The sequence below is a fragment of the Vombatus ursinus genome, unplaced genomic scaffold (genome assembly GCF_900497805.2).
Source record: "Vombatus ursinus unplaced genomic scaffold, bare-nosed wombat genome assembly UNPS02014821.1, whole genome shotgun sequence".
Lineage (NCBI taxonomy): Eukaryota > Metazoa > Chordata > Mammalia > Diprotodontia > Vombatidae > Vombatus > Vombatus ursinus.
The window spans coordinates 31115977-31137535 of record NW_020954599.1 but is presented as its reverse complement, the minus strand read 5'-3'; the positions used below and the strand labels follow the sequence as shown (position 1 = coordinate 31137535).

General features: G+C 38.2%; 1 protein-coding gene across 1 annotated transcript in view; it reads right to left on the bottom strand.

Annotated features, from left to right (window-relative positions):
• CFAP97 (cilia and flagella associated protein 97) overlaps window positions 1-5339 on the bottom strand; it is a 31820-nt gene extending 26481 nt beyond the window's left edge. The window contains exon 1 of the mRNA XM_027837311.1: window positions 5232-5339. The gene's annotated coding sequence lies outside the window, so the exon portion shown is untranslated. The remainder of the gene's footprint in view (window positions 1-5231) is intronic.
• Between the last annotated feature and the right edge of the window lie 16220 nt (window positions 5340-21559).

Here is a 21559-nt window from a genome sequence, read left to right as displayed (position 1 = left end):
TATAAAGACAATTTATGATACATTAGTATTTTTATACATGCTATTTAAACCATAACCATACCTACAGAATTTCTATATAATCATTAAAAGTATAACTTTAATGATCCATATTTTACAGGACCAGGAAAATAAATTTATTACTTTCTGGGGGTTTACAGTTGTATCTTTGCTTTTATGTAATATTTATGTTTATGACTCAGGGATGAGTCTAGTCACAAATACTGTTCTTATGGGAAATTCTGATTCACTTTACAATGAGAATTTCCAGGTCATTATAGAGTAGAAGGTAGGGAAAGTAGACTTTACACAGAAAAAAAAAACCTGTCCTTTTGCTAGGAATCGTAATACAACTGTGCTGTGGCTTACTGGACCAAAAAATTTTCTCTGCTTCCCATCTTAAATTTGTCTCACTGACATCCTAAACTAAGTTGACCAACTATTATTGCAAAAGGGCTATGCAAGTGCACTAATGATTTATGTCATAGATCCCCAACTAATTCAGTATTAGCTGATTCCACAAATCATAGCCTTTGACCACAGCAACCTGAATTGGGTGGGAATGAGGCTATACCGCTAAACCTAGTATTTCTGTTGAGAAGGGCAATGGAGGCCAAAGCCAGAAAGCTTAATATGTCCACCTCAGGGGCATGCTGGCAGAATTTGTTCACTGAAGTATCTACCCTCTTCCCTTCAGTACAGAACTTAACTCAGCACACTACAATCTTTCACTACATTGAATAGCTTTCTCCCTACAAAAAGCTGGAGACTCCAACTTAGACTGTGATTTCAAAGCATCTGGAAATTATTTAGTTTCATAATACCCTCCTCTCTACCTTCTCCCCAAATCTTCCTAGAAATGACTAACAAATTAATATTTTAAAATTAATTAAAAGTTTTTTCCAAAAAATAATCTCATGACATCAGAATGTCATAATATTGGTTATATAAGAAAAGAGAGCTTTTTACTATTTGGTTATAAAATAACTTAATTTTTCTAATGTGATAAAGTTTCATACTTCAGAAACTTAAATCCGATTAGTCACCAGACTGCCAAAGGGGTCAGTCCATGACACAAAAAGTTAAAGAAATCTTTGATGTAGCCCAAATAAGTGCCTCATTTTAAAGATGAAGGAACTTAGGTTGAAAGAGGTTAAATAACTCAATTTAGATCATATACAAGAAACAAGTAAGACAGCTGTGATTTAAATCCAGGTCCTCTAACTTCAAAACCAGTGCTCTTTCCACTAAATCATGCTTCCTCTCCAAATTCTGAATTAGGAGAGGATCTTATGGTTTAAAATCAGCTCTTATAAAACAACTAGTTGTCAGCTTTACAGGAAACATAGAAAAACACTATTATTTTTTTTTTTGTTGAAAAGGATAAAAAGAGCTTACTGTTAAAAAAAAAAGATGAGGTTTTCTTTCAATTTCAAAATTAAATTCTGAAAGTAAAGCTGTTGGAATACAGTGAATACCATGGCAACATTAACTTCAATGCTGTAAGCAATCTCGTTAATTATTGTATAAAAACAATACTTTTAAAATATTTGATAATACTTGACACAATTAGAATTTTAGATTTGGAAGGGGCCTTAGAGATTACCTCATGCAACTCCATCTTAGATCTTAACTGTTATGCAAGCTTGGGCAAGTCTAGTGACAGAATTCAAGAGCAAATTTGTGGATGCAAAGTTAGGAAAGGTATCTAAGTTGTTTGAAAATATCAGTATTTTAAAAAATGACTGATACTTCATTTTAACATCACCTTCATTTACAAAGATAGCCTTCTCCCCATTCAACAAACCACTTCATTTAACATGAAAAGGAAGGAAAAAATCAAACAAAACTAACCCATACACAAATTAGGAGACTGACAGTATATGTAATGCTCCACGCCCATAGTCCCTCACTTTTGTAAAAGAAGCAAATTTCTTTTTCTCATCTTTTCTCTGGGGGCAGCATTGGTATTTTTTTTTTAATTTTTTTTTGTTTTCAACATTTACTTTTATAAGATTTTGAGCTCTAAATTTTTCCCCCTCCCTCCACTGCCCCCTCCCCAAGACAGCCTGCAATCTGATATAGGTTACACATGTACAATCATATTAAACATATTTCCACATTAGTCATGTTATGAAAGAAGAATCAGAACAAAAGAAAAAACCACAAGAAAGAGGAAAAAAAAGAGAGAGAGAAAACAGTATGCTTTGGTCTACATTCAGACTCCACAGTTCTTTCTCTGGATGTGGATGGAATTTTCCATCATGAGTCTTTTGGAACTGTCTTAGATCATTGCATTGCTCAGAAGAGCTAAGTCTATCAAAGCTAGTCAACACACAATGTTGCTGTTACTGTGTACAATGTTTTCCTGGTTCTGCTAATTTCACTCAAGTTCAAGTAAGTCTTTCTAGGTTTTTCTGAAATTCCCCTGTTCATCATCATTTTTATGGAACAATAGTATTCCATTACATTCATATACCACAACTTGTTTGCCTTTCCCCAGTGGAAGGGCATCCCCCCCAATTTCCAATTCTTAGCCACCACAAAACGAGCTGCTGTAAATATTTTTGTACATGTGGGTCCTTTTCCCTTTTTTATGATCTCTCTGGGATACAGACCTAGTAGTGGTATTGCTGGATCAAAAGGTATGCAGTTTTATAGCCCTTTGGGCATAGTTCTGAATTGCTCTCCAGAATGGCTGGATCAATTCACAATGCCACCAACAATGCATTAGTGTTCTAATTTTTCCACATCTTCTCCAATATTTATCTTTTTCCTGTTTTGTCATGTTAGCCATTCCGACAGATGTGATGTGGCACCTCAGAGTTGTTTTAATTTGTATTTCTCTAATCAATTGTGATTTAGGGCATTTTTCCATATGACTATAGATAGCTTTAATTTCTTCATCTGAGAACTGCCTGTTCATATCCTTTGACCATTTATCAACTGGGATCAGCATTGACATTTTAAAATTCAACATTTATTAAGCATGTACTCTGTGTAAGAGACTTGCAAGTTATCAGATACAAAGATGAAAAAAGGTGGTCTTTGTCTCAAGTGTAACTAACTGAATAAAAGTGGATGAAATAATGGATGTCAGCTATTATATTTAGGTTAAAATTTTAATTGCACTAATTCTGGCTGTAGGGTAAATGTGGCTTAACAACAGTTCATGTGGAATAAGCTCAACAATAAGACCTTGCCAACCTCTGCCACTCTAAAAAAAAAAACCCAACTCCATATTGTATTCAAAAAGGTATCCAAAATGGGGATATTTACAAGACTTACTTGACAACACTGTATGAGGATCAAATAATTTAATGGATGTAAAACCTTATGTCACATATTGTTATTATAACTAGGGAAGGTAACAGTTCCAATGCATACAGATGAAACATTACAGTTACCAGCATTATTTTAAGGACAAACTCAAAACATAAAGAAACAGGCATACAGCCCGGTGCAAAGAAGCTTAGGGTAGAATATGGCAGCTGACTTCAAATATCTGAAGGCATACATATAAAAGGAAAAGATTTGTGTTGTTCCAACAAGGTATAGTTATAACCTGTGGATTACAGAGAGAAGTTATAGAGAAAAAGATTTCAGCTCAATATAAGGAACAGCAATCATTTAAAAATTAGAATGGATTGTCTGATAGTGTCATAGGATTTAGAGCTAACAACAGGGTCCTAAGATATTATTTAATCCACACACCTCGTTTTATAAATGAGGAATGGTGAGACCCTAAACTGTTACATAACTTGCCAAATGCCACAAAGTATACAGGTGGGCATAAGAACACAGGTTCTCTCACTTTTAAGTCCAGCACTTATCCATTACACCACATATGTTGCCAAGAATGAGCGAGGTGGTGATTGTCAATGATGGTACAGAAGGGATTCCTAAAATGGGTGCTGGACTAAATGACCTTTAAAATTCCTTCCAATGCTACACTAAGGTTTTATGAGCTGGAACTAGGATCTGACTTTTATCTAGTAAGTTAAGTAGTCACATTTCCTAAAATTCCCATTTTCCCTAATCCTAAATATGTATATGTTCATAGTTAGACAAACAACTTCTATGATTTGCAGCCATGTGATTCAATCTACAGACTGATATTGAGAGAATTTACTATAAAAAAAGGTAGTGAGACTCAATTTAGTATTTATATTAGCCATGGAGGTCCAAAATAGAAGGATGATTTAGCTCATATATCATCAATCACCATGGGAAGGAGTTAAAATTAGGTTACTTCTTCCAAAAGTATCTTGCTGTGTATCTTGCATACTGTGAAAAGGTGAAAACAGATTCCTCCCAAATATAGACCAAGTTACCTTTAACCCACCCAGATACCCACTTGTGTGTATTTGGAAAAAAAAAAAAAGGAAAAGAAAAAGCCTTTTACATCACCAGGTAGCAAAAAGCCATACAAATTAAACAGCCTGCGATTTTGGGGGGGGGGGGCACAACTAGGTGAAGAGGGTAGCCCGAGTTCAAATCCGGCCACAGACAATATCTGTGAGGCTTCTGTCCACAAGTCACTTAACCTCTGCCTGCCTCAGCTTCCTCCACTGTAAAAATGAAGATAAGAATACCACCTACTTCGCAGGGTTGCTGTGTGGGATCAAGTAATATTTATCTGTAAGGTCCTCAGCACTCGTGCTTGGCATATAGAGGGTGCCTATTAAATAAACGTTTCTTCCCTTCCTTTCTTTTTCAAATGCCAAGTCCTCCCCCACCCACCCACCCACCTATCAGTGTTTTTAGAGAGGTAATGAAGCCTCCTTCTGCAGGCTGAATTTGCTGGGGGAGGGGGGGACGTTTTGTACAACGCGTTCCAGCTGGGCCACCCTAAGTCAATTACCATTTTTAAGGGTCTTCAAATGATGTAATGGGGAGCAGGGGAGGTCCCCAAGCAAGAACCTCAGTGCCCCTCTGGCTTCACCCTGAATGTCTTCCCCAAATTTCGAATGCCGGGACCCCGTTGGGAGCCCAGAAAGCTCCCCCCGCCCGGGGTGGGGAGGGGTGCAGGGAGCCCGAAGCAAGGGCCCTTCTCCCGGGGACAGACCGCGGCTTCCCCTCGGGTCCCTCACTCCCTGACCCCGGCTACAGGCAGCAGCATCTCCCAGTCCCCTCCTCCTCCATCCTTCGGCCTTCCCGCCCCGCCCCCGCGGCCCAGGCCCGTGCCCGTGCCCACAGCCTCCCTCCCCCAGGCCGAGGGGCGCGGTACCCACCGCCGAAGCCCGAGGGACGGCTGAAAGAGAACGGCAGCAGCGCCCGGCGAGAAGGGTACCCACGGAGGAGCCACCGCAGAAGAGGCCGTAGCCGCCGCCGCCACCCTCTGCTCGCGTCGCATCAGGGGCGTCTCCGAGCTCGCGGGCAGCCGCCCTCCGCCCCGCCCCCTCGGCGCCTTAGCCCTCCCCGGCTTCGCGCGCCTCGAGCCCGTGCGCATGCGCGCGCGCAGCAGCTGCTCCGCCCCGGGAGAGGAGAGCGCAGGGGGCGGGAGAGAGGGCTGCGGCGACGGCGCCGGCGCTATCCAGTTTCCGGCTGGGGAGAGAGGAGGAGGTGGAGCTCGATCTGGAAAGGGGTGGAAAGCGGAGCGGGACGGAGCGTGCGCGCTGCGGCGCGCTGCTGGCGGAGAGCTGAAGGAGGAGCTCTCGGGGGCCCGCCCCTGGCTGTGTGTTTTCCGGACTGCTTTCCCCGCACCGATTCCCTTCGCCGCACCCCCGCGGGCCGCCCCTGCGTGTTTCACAGAGCTGGGGCCAGGTGCTAGTCAGGGTCCTTGCAACCTCTGGGAGGAAAGGGGCCCGCGCCGGGCGTTGAGGGGTCAAGTTCAAGAGCGACGGTCTAGTTCAAGGGCGCGCGGGCGCTGCCGCTGCGGGGGGAGGGGTGGAACGCGGGGAGCCCAGCCTCCCGTGACCCAGTGACCTTGACCCCGTCCCTGCCTCGGACTGCGAAAGGGGTCAGAACACACGGTGCATTCTCTGGCGGCCCGTTTGCTTTCAGCTCCGACACACGTTCCATCCGCCCGCTCCGTCTTTTGTTTCATTTCCAGCTTTTTTTGTTTTCTCTTTTTAAACATCACTTAGGTTTTCTCAATGATGCTTTCTCCTCTTTCCTCCCTCCCCCTCTGCTCATGTCTTTCCCTTGCAGATGGCCTTAGTCTGTTCTGTGTATATCTTTTATATTTAATATTTAAATAGATGTGATGTATTTTATTTTTATATTTTATATTTTTACAGTGGATTTTATATTTTTTATGGTGTCTCCAAGAAGCTCTAGCATGTGCATCGGCCACACATATTGGCAGGTGGGCGAAACCAGGTTGAGAGTAACCAACTAGCCTCACACTAAATTGGGGGGGGTGTCTACCCCAAATATGTGAAGACCTCCCCCACCGGAATGAGTGCATGAGAGCACTTTGGTCCAATGGCCATGAAGGAGCTGAAGCAAGTGCTGAGGAATGCTTAGAGCTTGGTCATTCATCAGAGACACACTGAGGTCAGCGACTTCATCCAGCTGGCCATGCCTAGTCAGGCCTGACTTAAGTCTTGCCACTGGGTGATGACTCTAGATGAGAGAGTGAGGCTGAGGACTTTGTGCAACGCTGCCTCACTTATATCCAGTTCTCTCTCACACACACAAACACATGAGTCTAGACTTTTGTGATATCATTGGTCCTCTGAAAAATGAAGGACAAACAACATTCCCGCCTTACAATATAAGCTCATTGAATACAGGGGCGATGTATGTGGTTTTTTTTTTTCTCATCAGTTCCTTGTAATCCTGGCCTTCCTCTACTCCATATTCATCTTTATTTACCTAGCTGCTTGCCCCTTATCTCCTCTATTAAAATGTAAGGTCACTGAGGCCAGAGGCTATGTGGTTATTTATTTATTTATTTATTTTTATTTTGGTGAGACCGGGGTTAAGTGACTTGCCTAGAATCACAGAGCTAGTGAGTGTTATCAGTCTGAGGCCAGATTTGAACTCAGGTCTTCCTGAATCCAGGGCCCATGTTCTATCCACTATGCCACCTAGCTGCCCTGTGGTTATCTTTTTTTAAATTTTCTAAATGTTTTTGTAACCCTACTCCATATATCTTTTATATGCCTAGCTGTTTATACCTTATCTCCCTCATTATGATATGAGGTCCTTGAGGGCAGGGACTGCGGTTTTGTGTGTGTGTGTGTGTGTATTTTTTCTACCTTCCTTTGTAACCCTGACTAGGCAGCACAGTACCCGGCACTATAATGAATGTTTAAATAAATACTTCTAGATTTGACACAAGCCATGTCTGCCCACATGCTTTATTCAGAACCCTATAGTACATCACCTCTTTTGGGGAGAGGAAGGAAAACTTGCTTTGGTGTCTGAATAGAACATTGGCCTGGAGTCAGGAAGACCTGAGTTCAAATGTGACCTAACTGTGACACTGGGCAAGTCACTGAACCATGTTTGCCTCAGTTTTCTCAACTATCAAAAGAGCAAATGAGAAGGAAATGGCAAACCACTCCAGTATCTTTGCCAGTATCTCACCTCATAGGGTCATAAAGAGTCTGATGCAACTGAAACAACATATATATATATGCATGTATGTGTACATACATATATACATATAACCTATATGCTATATACACACACAAATATATGCTATATGTATAATTTATGTCATATATATATCTTTAAGACTTACAAAGCACTTTACATGTATTATCTCATCTGGTTCTCATAACTCAGTGTTATTTTTATCCCCATCTTACCCATGAAGAAAATGAGACAGAGGGGTTAAGTGACTTGCCCAATAATAGCCATCAAATGTTTGAACTCAAATCTTCCTGACTCCAAGGCCAGCACTCCATCCGCCTAATCAGTTGAGTCAGTAAGCTTTTATTAAGTTCCTACTATGTGTCAGGCAGGTGAAACACAGTCCCTGCTCTCAAGCCCTCACAATCTAGTGGAAGAGAAAACATGCAAATAACTATGTAGGAAGATATATTATAATGGGATAAATTGAGGGTAGGCTCAGAGGGAAGGCATTAAGATTAAGGAGGCCCAAGAAAAGCTTCTTGCAAGTGGAGAAGAGGGAAACACCATGAGCCAAACACTGAACTAAGCTGAGGAAGGAAGGAAAGTGTCATGGAGGTCAGTAGACAACAGCTACCAGACTCTTTATTGGGTGATAAATATGGATTGAATGAACCACAGATGAGAAGTTACTGAATGATGGTGGGAGAGGGAGAGACTGGAAATAGGAATGGGGATCAAGCAATATTCCAATCCCACCATCGTAAACAGTGAATGGTGGGCTGTGAATGAAAGTTTAAGTGTTAGAAGCGGTAGCTAGGAGAGCTATCATCAAGAGGGAGCCAAGTCTCAATGAGTGCAAGAACACAGGGAGAGTGAGAAAAGAAAAGAAAAGGTTTAAGATGAAAGCTAGTTTGTTACCTATGGAGCAGACATTCCAGAAAGCACTTCAGATGGTTCTAGCTTTACCTAACTGCAGAGAGTTTCATTTCCCAGGAGTTCCTGTGCCAATATAATGACAAGTCTAGTCCCTATCCCCCACATCAGTGGTTTTAAGGGGGTCTGTGAAGTAAAAACTATTTCCCCAATAGTATTAAAACATCTTAATTTCTCATATGGTAAATACTGACAGATATAACCAGTGGTGTGCTGGTAAAAATAACCAACTCTTGGGGGAAAAAATGTACCCACAACACACTTTTAAGATTAATCTGCATTACGAATATTTTCTCATCACTTTCTTAAATCTAGAGTCCAGAGGTGGCCTCAAGGCCACAGGTTCCCTATCCCTGGTCTAGACAACAAAACAATAAATGAAACCCTGATTTGTAGCATTTGTTGATTTCTGAGGTATAAATGTTCACACTGAAAATTTTAAATTGGTTCGCAAGATGACTCCAGAACCCTTGGATATAAGCAACATAAATGAAAATTTGGGGGGAAGAGTGAGAGAATCCTCAATAATTTTTAAGAGTGTAAAGGGGTTCTGAGGCCAAAAAGTATAAGACTTTAGTTTATATTTTGTGAATGAGTATAATTTTTTTAAATAATATTTTCCTCCAATTACATGTAAAAATAATTTTTAACATTCATTTTTTTTTTAAGTTTTGAGCTCCAAAGTCTATCTCTCTTTTCTTCCTCTCCCTCTTCTCTGATACAGTAGGTGATGTGATATAGGTTATACATGTGAAATCATGTAAAACATTTCCATATTAGTCACTTTGTACAAGAAGACTTGAAAACAAATCAAAAAAGAAAGTGAAAAATAGTATGCTTCAGTCAGTATTCAGACTGAGGTGGGGAGCCTATGCTTTGGAGGTCATATGTGGCCCTCTAAGTCCTCAAGTGAGGCCCTTTGACTGAATCCAAACTTTACAGAACAAATCCCTCTAATAAAAGGATTTGTTCTGTAGAATTTGGACTCAGAAGGCTGTACCCAAGGACCTAGAAGGCCACATGTGGCCTCGAGGTCACAAGTTCCACACTCGATTCAGACAATATCAGTCCTTTTTCTGTAGGCATATGGTAAGCTTCATCATTAGTCCTTTGAGATTGTCTTGGATCATTGTGTTGCTGTGAATAGCTAAATCATTCATAGTTCATTGTACAATTGCTGTTACTGTGTACAATGTTCTGGTTCTGCTCACTTTACTTTTTGTCCATGTAAGTCTTTCCAGGTTTTTCTGAAATCATCCAGCTTGTCATTTCTTATACAAAAAAAAATCCATTACAGTCATATACCACAACTTGTTCAGCCATTCCCCAGCTGATAGGCATCCCCTCACTTTCCAACTCTTAGCCACCACAAAAAGAGCTGCTATGAATATTTTACAAATGGGTTCTCTCCTTGCCCCTGCCCTTTTCAAAGGGTATGCATGGTTTTATAGCCTTTTGGGCATAGTTCCAAATTGATGACGATAATTTTTATTTTGGGTTGGCCTCTGATTTCATTAGTGTGGGGAAACTCCAGGTGTGGAACCTCCTTTCATTTATGTATATCACCAACTCTAAATTTCTATAAACTTGGTTACAGAGTTGCCTGGGACACTGAGAGAAAAGTAGATGTCAGAGGCCTGAATTCAACTCAAGTCTTCCTCTCAGTCATATTCCCCCATTCACTAGGCCTGGCTGTCTTTCCTCATAATTTTTTTTTAAAATAAAATTTTATTTATGGAGCTAGCATGATATAATAATACGGTCTTTAGTCTTGGAATCAGTATCAGAATGTCAGGGCTGGAAGGGATCTCAGATGGGCAAATATTTGGCAATTAGGTCATTGATTATTTTTGAGGAAGCAGTTTCAGGGAGTGATTTGTACATAAATCAGAGAGCAAAAGAGCATGTAACAGTCCAACCCCCTCTTTTTATAGATGAAGGAATACAATCACTGAAAGGAAGTAACTTGCTCAGGGTCACATAGGTTATGCTATTTGAGTACAGATCTGGGAATTTAGAAACCAAGTGCACTCACTCCAAACACTGGGTGCTATTCTTGTCAAGTCATTAACTAGCTCTATAACATTGGAAGTATTGTTTAATCCCTTTAAATCAGGGTCTTTATCTGCAAAATGGAAGTGAGATGTGTCTTCACCTATTTGACTTATAGCCAAGATGAATGCTTACTATAATTTAAAGTTGAAAAATGAACAGCAATAATAATACTTCTTAAGGAAAGAGGTTTTTATAAGACTTCTTTTTAAAAGACATGAAGGGGATTAATAGATTTTTTTAGTTCTATTGTTCACATGGCCCAAGTTTTACTCCAATGCCTCTTCATGATGTAGTGATAATCCAGAGCTCTCAAAGGCTATTCAGCACTAAACAACAGTACAGACTGTATCATATTGATGATAAAGGAAAGGCTTTGAGTGTGGTCCATGCCACAAACTCTATTGCTTTGCAAGGACTGGCTTACCTAAGGAAAGAGAATGACATCACCAATAGACTGGCCAGTAGGTAATGACTTCTCAGCAGACAGCACCCAAGAAACAAAAATATTAAATGGCTCTCGGTCATGTGCAGGCCCCTCTGCTTTTGCAATGACAGGGTGGCAGAAAAGAATGCAGAGGGTGCTAAGAATCATTCAGATTATACACTATCTCTATAAGCATTGATTTACCTGTGCCTGAGTGGGTATATTACTGCAAGAATTGAACTATAACAACCTCAACATTCTCACTAAAAAACAAAACCAGAAAACAAAAGGGAGTTGCAGCTAATTAGAAGAATTGCTTACAGGTTCTCCTTGGAGCTGATAAAGTTGGTTTTATGGTTCATTCAAAAGTAATGAGACATATTATTTTATGGAATGTTTGGTTGTCTTATTGCAGTGCTCAGGCTTAGCATTTGCAAAAAGACCACCATGGTAATTGTAACAGAAGGAATGACCATCAACTATGAGCCTGCACAGAGTATGTACTTTAATGATGCAGTCCCCACACGGACTTTGGAGCATGCATAGTTATTCTGTAATTGGTAAGATCTACTAACCATGTGGTGAAGGGGAGCCTTTTTGATTGACTGGATATTAGAACTGGGGAGGGACACAGGTCAAGACAATAGTCAACCAGAACCTCTTTCTTCTCTTGATTTGACTTCCTTCTGCTGGTGGATGATCTAGTGAGATTAGAGAGATGATGCTGTGGGGGGTGGGGGAGCGGAGAGAAGGGAAGAGGTTTCCCCACCTGAGGCCAACATATGGTTCATGGATACAGACACCAGTTAACTGCCTTGGTTCTCTCATGTTGGATGAAGGAGATTGGAGACGACCAGGAGTCAAAGTCATGCTGGGTTTTGCATCCGGCCAATCTAATCTTGATGTCCTGAGTAGGGAGGAATGACCTTTAGGACCTTGGTCATAAGTAGTTGAGACAGGGACTTATCCAGCAGTGATGTCTCATCTGGATGTCATTAATGCTATTTAAAGCACTTTTAAAAAAAAATTCTGAGCCTATTCTTCCAACATAAGGTGGTATACAGGCCTAATCTCTTTTCCATGGCCATGATTGCTCATTACAAGTGTCCCCAAGGTGTTAGAAGAAGAGATGTTTAAACTTTTGGTCTTGTTACACCTTCAAGTATGCCTTTGTAAAAAAAAAATAATCAGGTTAATTTAATAAATGGAATTAGACCTCTAGTTGCTAGTAGTAATTGGAGAGACTGTACCAGGAGAGATCTCAAGATGATACCCCAACTCCAATATGGAAAAATAGGCACACTAATGCACGGTTGGTGGAATTGTGAATTGGTGTAACTATTCTGGAGAACAATTTGAAACTATGCCCAAAGAGTTACAAAACTACATACCCTTTGACTCAGTAATACCAGTACTAGATGTGTACTCAAAAAGATCAAAGAAAAAGGAAAGGACTAAATCTACAAAAATATTTATAGCAGCTCTTTTGGTGGTGTCAAACTGGGAATTGAGTGGATGCCCATCAGTTGGGGAATTATTGAATGATTGTGATGGAATACTAGCAGGATGGTTTTAGAAAAACTTAGAAAGACTTATATGGGAGGGCAGCTAGGTGGTGCAGTAGATAGAGCACTGGCCCTGGATTCAGGAGAACCTGAGTTCAAATACGGCCTCAGACACATAACACTTATTAGCTGGGCAAGTCGCTTAACCCCATTGCCTAATCAAAAAAAAAAAAATAAGACTTATATGAACTGAGGCAAAGTGAAGTAGGTAGAACCAGGAAAACATTGTACATAGTAGCAGCAATATATTTTTTTGGTTAGCTACTCTGATCAATATAATGATCCAAAAAAATTCCGAAGGACCCATGATGTCAAATGCTATCCACCTGCAGAGAGAGAACTGATGAACCTTGAATGTGTAGTGAAACATTTTTTAAAATTTGTTTTTGCCTTTTTTTTTTGCAACATGGCTAATATAGAAGTGTTTTGCATGACTTCACATGTATAATGGATATCATATTGCTTGCCTTCTTAATGGGAGGGGGAGGGGCCGAAGGAAGGGAGAGAATTTGGAACTCAGAATTTAAAAATAACATTTTTAAAAAGGTGATACTCCAACTCTTCAGGGTGAGATGTTGCTATCCTTGCTCTAAAGGAGTGATGCCTAATCACTTGTTACAGAGAAATTGTTAATCTGCCAACTTCTATTGGAAACAATGACTTTAATGCAAAAGTGGAAATAATATAAGATAGTAAAAAACCTGCTGAGAAACTGTTTGGGAATAAGAAAAAGGAAAAGGCCAAAAGTTCATAGACTACACTAAAGTTTCACGATGGACCTGGAGTCAGGGAGACCCAGGTTCAAATTGTGCCTCAGATACTTGTTAGCTATGTGACTCTGGGCAAGTCACTTAACCTGTCTGCCTCAGTTTCCTCACCTGTAAAATAGAGATAATAATAGCTACTATCTCCCAGGGTTGTGGTTATGATTATCAAATTGTATAATATTTGTAAAGCACTTTGCAGATCTTAAAGCTCTAAATAATGCTGGCTATTATTATTTATCATGAGTTCTTTCCTATTCTCTCATGGTTTTTATTTTATTTATTTACTTTAATTTTAAAAGACTTACTCCTACCTTTTGTCTTTTCAACAGTCATTTCTACTGATAATGTCTACCACTTCACTCACTAGAATTTCTCTTTGTAACTGAGGAAGTAGTTAAGCAAAACCAACTAATAGTGACTGTGCCTGGCAGTGAACACAGTATTCATCCATTGTTCCCCATTTCTCCAAAAAATTGAGAGTGATACATTACCTAATCTCTTTTCTAGGGCCAAGATTGGTCATTACAATAGTGTTCTTTTTGTTTACAATATTATAGTTATTAATTGTGTATGTTCTTTTCTTCTTTCTGTTTATTTCACAATGCATCAGTTCTTACAAGTGTAGCACCCCCCTTGGGCTATTTCCCTCAGTTTTCATCCAATGAATTAGGTCCTTAGGGCTAATTACCACTATGTTCAGAGTTGTGGCTTCTAACATTGTTGTATATGAGCCCCCACTAGTGTGCTTCCCATCAATATCAGTCAGTCATACTTCAATTAGCTCTTAGAAAAAAGTATTTACCAAGTAATAGTAATAGCTTTTGGTACCAAAAACATTTCTCTTCCTAGCTCCCTACAATTGGGGGTATACTATCCTTGGAGAGAGTGGGCTTAAATTTAAAGTACAATGTTAGTAAGACATATATAGAGAACATATGTAACAAAGGGGTACCTCTTTACTTCTGTTCCTGGAAGTCATTTTCTCCCTTTGTGGAGTTCTCATGAAGTTCATTTCAGGGTATGGTGTCAATGATGTTGGATGGGCTGATTCACTGCTAGACCAGGCCAATCTGTTGCTGGGCCAGGCCACTCTTCTGATGCTTCTGGCACTCTCTTTCCTCTTTCTACTCTCCCCAGATCATGTAATAATAACCACAGTGCTGCCTGAGCACATCCATCTCAAGGTTACTGCTTAGTTACCTCCCAGCTCTTATAACTGTTGGTCCTAACTCTGTTGGACACTGTTGCAAGCTTAGGTCACTGATGGGATCTCTAGTGAAACCTCAGGATCTCCAGAACATGTATGATTACCTGAGAAGGGATTAGAGAGAGGCATTCTCTCCTTCCATCAAGTGACTCCCTCCCAAGGTCTTGGCTAGAGCTCTTCTACCACTATACTGTCAATCCAAATTGGCTTGTTGTTCTATACATAGGCCCAGAGGTGTGTCTGATTCTTTCAGTCACTCATAAGATATTTCCTATATGGTGCCACCTATCTTTATCCATTGATTAGGGCACTGTAATATTCTCAAACTGATTAAATATTTGTTCACATCTAGCTGATATTTTTGATTGATATATTGAACTTTTTGCAATGATATTAATTGGAGTAGAGGTGGAAACCCCGACCCTCATATAAATCTAATATTTCTCTGAATCCCTCATATTCATTATTTCTTTTGGCACATTAATCAATTAATCATAAACCAATAAGCAATAATCATAAACCAATAAGAACTATGTACCAGATACTATGCTAAATGCTGAGGATTCAAAGAAGGAAGTCAAAATATTACATTCATATGCCACCATTTCTTCAGCCATTCTCCCCCCAAAGGGGCACATAGTTGGTTCCCAGAGTTCTGCTACCATAAAAAGTGATGCTAGAAATATTTTTGCCATATGTGGGCCCTTTTTGTTGTAGAACTCCTTGGGGTATATGCCTAACTGTGGGTCTCTGGGTCAGAGATTATGAATAGTTAGTATCTTCTCTGGCATAATTTCATATTGTTTTACAGAATTCTTGGACCAAATTCACAGCTTCACCAACAGTGTATTTAGGATGTCTTTCATCCTGCAGCCCCTCCAGCATTGACAATTTCCATCTTTTGTTATCTTTGTAATTTGCTAAGCATGAGGTAAGATCTCATGGCTATTTTAATTAACATTTTTCTTTTTAATGATTTGGAGCAATCTTTCATATGACTGTTGATAGTTTTCAATTCTTTAGAAAATTATTTGTTCATATCCTTTGTTACTCAGTCTTATATTTTATGTTAATTCTCTGTATATTTAAATATCAACTTTATCAGAGATGCAAAGATTTTTTTTCTCTACTGACTTATCTGAGTTGCATTTATTTTGTTCATGACAAACCTTTTTAATTTTATGCAGTCAAAATAGTATATTTTGTCTTTTATGATGAATACTTTCTTTAAGACAGGAGACATGAGACAACAAATATCAAATAATATCATTAATTGATTATATCTAAATTATTAATTATTAATTTGAAACCAATACTATAAAGTAAATATGTTATTTTAAAATACTATATTAAATTATCATTATAAATGTCATCATTATAAAGTTCTTATTGAATAAATTTAAATATGATTATATTTCATTAGATAGGAAATGACTGGTTACTGATGCAGCTGTCATTTCTGAATCCGCCATGTGTGATTAGATATTAACTTGTTAGAGTAAAGATTAAAATCAGTTCTAAAATAGAAAAAAAAACAAACATGAGAAGACATGGCGTATACAATTGAGGCAACTCCAACCTGATCTATTTAACAAGCAAGCTAATGGTTCTAAGAAAAAAAATGGGAAATGGGTAAAAAAGGAAGTCAGCAATACAAACTATCACCATTCACTAGGGAAATTTAACTGATGAAAATCAATCTCCATAACAAACAGGCCAAAAGAATTTTAGCTAGCAAACATTTGATTTCTTTTCCAAGCAGAGAGATATAGCAGCCAAGAGCAACAGTGGTTTAGATTATTTTATTAAATCCTTTAATAAAAGGTTTTGTTCTGTAAAACTTGGACTCAGTCAAAGGGCCACACTTGAGGACCTAGAGGGTCACATGTGGCCTTGAGGCCGCAGGTTCCCCACCCCTGTCCTGGTCTCTTTGAAGTTTCTGACTCTTCATTCTTCCAAATAAACTTTTTTATCTTTTCTTTTTAACTCAGTAAGCTAATTTTATCTGAAAAATCATATAGAGGAAGATGTTGGAAGATTGTAGTATGTTGCATTGTAAAACAGTTTAAACAAAGAAAAACAAATTCAGATCATATCTATCCATACCATCCCTATGTTGCATCTATATAGTTGGTCAACCCATGTGGGCATACATATATATCAAATGATCATACATATATTACATATACTATTATGATATAGCTCGCTCAAGAAAAATCAGGAGTGACATTTATAAAGAAAGATTAAGAGGGAAAGGTAAAGTATATTCAATTTAACAGAGTGAAAGCATATCAATTTAAATATGTATAAATCTAGTGATATTGTGTTAAAATGAATACAGAAAAAAGCTTAAGGTATTATTAGAAGAAATATATGGAAAATAATATTAGTGGGTGATTTCAAAGTCTACTATCAAAATATTAATATCTCAACAAAAGATAAATAAGAAAAATCTTATAAGCCTGAGAAGATTGTTGAGTAAAACTGTTGAGAAGATAGCTGAAGTTAAGGGATAATATTATATTATATTATATTACATTATATAATTTTATAAAAACATAATGAAAAAAATTAAGAACACTTTTCTTCAAGTACATATGGAATATACACAAAATTGATTCATGCAGTACACTTCAGGGATTTATGATTTCATCAGTGCTACCTACAGACACAGAAAGATCACAGTGCTTCTATGACTTAGTAGATATTTTGCAGCAGTTACCATGGTCAAATAATTCAATGGTTGTGGTGAACTAGGTGATAAGTCTCATGGTGGCTGGCCCATAGTAAGCATTCCATAAATGCTTGTTGAAGCAACTTGCTTAGCTCCGCTGGTCTGTGGACAACACAGCACACATCACTGGGTCCGTATTCAACCTTTATGGCTCAGAAAAATCTGCCAAGACTTGTTCTTTGCTGGCTTAGCCTTCTAGAAATCAGGCTCACTTTTATGCCTCTACTAGCAAGGGAGTAAAATGCAATAAATGTAGGAGGAAATGATTAAAATTTATGCAAAATGTGAAGGCATACATGGAAGCTAACAAAAATTATTTGTTTAATAAGACTGGGGTGAAAGGAGAAATTATAAAATAACATACTATATCAAAGGTAATATAAATGACAAATATAACAGACAAAATAAATGACAATATAAATACTACATGTATGACTCTGTGGGGTACACTGTGCATCCCTGGAATGAATGTTTGAATTTATGAATTAGGGAGGTAATATGGTGTAATGGGAAGAACTCTGTGGGCAAGAATCAATAAAACTGGATATCCTATGAATTCCTTTTTTAGGCCTCAGTTTCCTCTTCAGTAAATTAATATGATGGATTAGACAATTTCTAATTTCCCTTTTAGCTCATATATGGACTTTATGTGTCAGTGACCAATAATATTATTATTTCTCAAAAAGTCAATACTTGTCCTTTATAATTAGATAATAAAAACAAAATCACTTAAAAAAATCAACCTCCACTTAACATTTTAGTTTTCTCTGCCTGATCTTTATGTTCCTTTTTTCTTGATACTGTAATAAAATATATCCTTCAATAGAATGAGGGATTGGTGAGAAATCAAGTGTGGCCATGGTTTTGAATATTTAACTGAAGGTGAAAATGGGCATAAATAGGGGCCTTAATAAGATGGCAGCTTGAAAACATGTTTTATACGACTAATATGGAAATAAGTTTTTATATGATTGTACATATATAACCTATTTAAAATTTTTACCTTTTTAGGGAGAAGAGAGGGGAGGGAGAAAATTTGGAACTCAAAAAAAATTTTTAAATGACTGTTAAAAAATTGTCTTTACATGTAATTGGAAAAAATAAAATACTATTAAAAAAAACCTCCATGTTTTAAAACCCAATCCATCAGATGCCATGCTTCCTGGGCTATGTTTTCTATAATCATGTTATAACTCCGTTTAGAACTTAGTATTTCTCTGACTAGGAGGAGGTAATGAATTTGTACTTTTAAATAATGAAATCTCTCATTTTAATTAAGCAAGTATTAATATAATTCCTAAGCTATTTGTTTTCTTTTAAACTTTAACATTATGCCTAACTTTTATTTCTCATTGCTTCCCTAAACTAATTGTCTCTCTCCTTTCCTTTCTCCTTCTTTCCATCACTTCCTTTGTCTCCTGTTTGTATTAATATTATTAGTAGTAGTTCTTTATTATGTTGAATATGGTGTCACAGACCTGTAATCCCAGTTGGGACACTGAGGCTGGCTGTTCTTCTGAACTTGGGGGCTGGATCTGAGTTTCAGTGGGCTGTTCCAATTGATGTCCGCACTAAATTCTGCATTAATGTGGTGAGCCCCAGGAAGGAGGGAGCCACCAAGTTGCCTAAGGAGAAGACTGACTCACTTTGGTCAGAAAAATGGAGCAGATTAAAGCTCCCCTGATAATCATTAAGTGGGATAGGGCCAGTGAGTAGCCCCTGCATTTCTAGCCTGGGCTACATAGGGAGACCCCATCTTTTTTTAAGTTCTCATGTATATAGTGCTTTAAAGTTTAAAAAGCATTTCCTAACAACAATGTTTGAGCTTATTCCCACCCTTACAAAGTTGTGAGCTTTTGTAAACCTTCAAGCATTCTATAAATGTGAATTTCCATTACTCCCCAATTTACTGAAATACAGAAAGGATAAGTGATTGCCTATGCTCACACGGCTTATAAATACTGGAGCCGAGGTCATGTCTTTTGACTTATCAGAATGTTAGGAATATAAGAGTTTGAAGATACCTTAGAAACATCTAGAACAATTGAAACCTGAAGCAGTAATTCCATCTACAAAATAACTAATAACTGCTCATCCAGCCTCCATTTCAACATTACCAATGATGACAAATTCTTTTATTTACCAAGGCAGCCTACTCCAATTTTGGATTGCTGTAGTTGTTAAGAAACACTTTCTTATTTCGAATTAAGTTGAAATCTATCTCATTGTAACTTCTTTATGGTCTACAGCCACATAGAATAATAAGTCTAATATTTCTAGAAAGAGAGGTAATGTATTCCACAGTGTACATTATAATGGCTATGGAATCAGAAGAGTGGGGTCAAAATCCCACTTTAGTCACCCCTTGGACAAGTAATTAAAATTCTCTCTAGGCCTTAGTTTCATCGTTGGTGAAAAAAATCAAATTGATTATGATTCCATTTTGTAACTGATTCTATTCTGTATCACCACCATGTTGTAAAATTGCCTGTCACATTTCTTTGTTTTTGAGAGGTTAAGAGGGTCAATCTCCCTCTCTGAGTTAAGTTTAAAAGTTCAGCTATCCTAAAGATCACCTTAATTCAAAGAAATGTATTATCTCTACATATCTCACTGCGCATGTGCAATTAAGGGGGACCTGATATCTTACTAATGACCCTTGCATACCCATTTATAATTAAAGGAGATCTGTTATCTCGATAATAATCCTTGCAAGATGCAGGCGGGCAACAGGAAGTCTGTTATCTCTGCAACATTGGCTGTTCTTCGAGAAATCTGGTCCATCATTGCTGTGACACTAGCTATTCAGGTGGACATCACCATTGAACTTTCCATAGCAACAAGATGGAAGGAGGGTTGTTGCTAGCCCTGCATTCCAAACTCTCATCCAATCATGTTGTTTTCCATCATCTATGACATGTCAGACTTTGTAACCAATCATATTGTTTTCCATCTGTGATACTTCCTACTCTTTTGTCTCTTGTACTTCTCAAAACTACGTGAAGGGTAGTAAGCTCCACCTCATGGTCTTTTGGCTGGCTGAGGAGCTGAGAGGCCCCTTTTATTGGTAATTTATTGCTGGCCTTACAATAAATTGAACATGCTTGGAACTTTGTGCCTCAGTTTACCTTATTTTTCTTTTTTTAAAAAAAGTTTTTTTTTATTTATTCTTACTTTCTTAACCCTCACTTTTATAAGATTTTGAGCTCTAAATTTCCCTCCCTCCCTCCCTCCGGTCCCCCTCCCCAAGACAGCATGCTATCTGATATAGGCTATACATGTATAATCAAATTAAATAAATTTCCACATTAGTCATGTTGTGAAAGAAGAATCAGAACAAAAGGGAAACCCATGAGAAAGAAAAAACAAAAAACAACAAAAGAAAGAGAAAATAGTATGCTTTGATCTGCATTCAGACTCTGGATGTGGATAGCATTTTCTATAATAAGTCTTTGGGAACTGTCTTAGATCATTGTATTGCTCAGAAGAGCTAAGTCTAACAAAGTCATCACACTATGTTGCTGTTACTGTGCACAGTATTCTCCTGATTCCGCTCACTTCACTCAGCATCAGTTCAAGTAAGTCTTTCCAGGTTTCTCTGAAGTCCACCTGCTCATCATTTCTTATGGAACAATAGTATTCCATTACATTCATATGCCACAGCTTGTTCAACCACTCCCCAATTGATGGGAATCCCCCCAATTTCCAATTCTTGGCCACCACAAAAAGAGCTGCTATAAATATTTTTGTACATGTGGGTCCTTTTCCCTTTTTTATGATCTCTTTGGGATATAGACCTAGTAGTGGTATTGCTGGATCAAAAGGTATGTACATTCTTATAGCCCTTTGGACATAGTTCCAAATTGTTCTCCAGAATGGTTAGATCAGTCCACAATGCCACCAACAATGCATTAGTGTTCCAATTTTCCCACATGTTCTCTAACATTTATCATTTTCCTGTTTTGTCATGTTAGCCAATCTGATAGGTGTGATGTGGTATCTCAGAGTTGTTTTAATTTGCATTTCTCTAATCAATAATGATTTAGAGCACTTTTTCATATGACTATAGATAGCTTTAACTTCTTCCTCTGAAAACTGCCTGTTCATATCCTTTGACCATTTATCAATTAGGGAATGACTTGTATTCTTATAAATTTGACTCGATTCTCTTTATATTTTAGAAATGAGGCCTTTATCAGAGACACTGGCTGTAAAAATTATTTCCCAACTTTCTGCTTCCCTTCTAATCTTGGTTACATTGGTTTTATTTGTGCAAAACATTTTTAATTTAATGTAACCAAAATTATCCATTTTGCATTTCATAATGTTCTCTATCTCTTGTTTGGT